The sequence below is a fragment of the Dipodomys ordii genome, unplaced genomic scaffold (assembly GCF_000151885.1).
Source record: "Dipodomys ordii isolate 6190 unplaced genomic scaffold, Dord_2.0 Scaffold74, whole genome shotgun sequence".
In the NCBI taxonomy this organism is placed as follows: Eukaryota; Metazoa; Chordata; class Mammalia; order Rodentia; family Heteromyidae; genus Dipodomys; species Dipodomys ordii.
In genome coordinates, this window is record NW_012267290.1 from 1315713 (window position 1) to 1316074 (window position 362).

A 362-nucleotide genomic window follows, 5' to 3' on the forward strand; every position below is an offset into this window, starting at 1 on the left:
CCGGGGCAGGCCGGGGCGGGCGGCAAGGAGGCCCCGTCCCGTGGGGAGGCGGAGAGGATCCCGGGCCTAGGGAACGCTGCTCCAGCAAGGGCTCTGAGAGTCCTAGAAGGCAGGCAGCCCGAGCTGGAGCCCGGACTGAGTCAGGGCCGGTCACTGCCCTGACCGTCCTTCCGGAGGCCGGGTCGGGGCTGGGCACCCCTGGTCTGGGACATGGCAGTCAGGAAGCCAGCATGGCCGGGCAGAGGACAGACAGGTGAGGCCAAGCTCTCCAAGGGGATGGCCACAGAGGGGGGGGGCGTGTGTGGAGGTGTGCACGGGGGAGGGGAGGGTGCCACATGTGGAGGTGTGCACAGGCAGGGGGA

At 71.0% G+C, this 362-nt stretch overlaps 1 protein-coding gene across 1 annotated transcript in view; it reads right to left on the reverse strand.

Annotated features, from left to right (window-relative positions):
- The window catches only part of Kif13b (kinesin family member 13B), a 94937-nt gene that overhangs the window by 4299 nt on the left and 90276 nt on the right, over window positions 1-362 (reverse strand). The gene's annotated exons all lie outside the window — the stretch shown is intronic.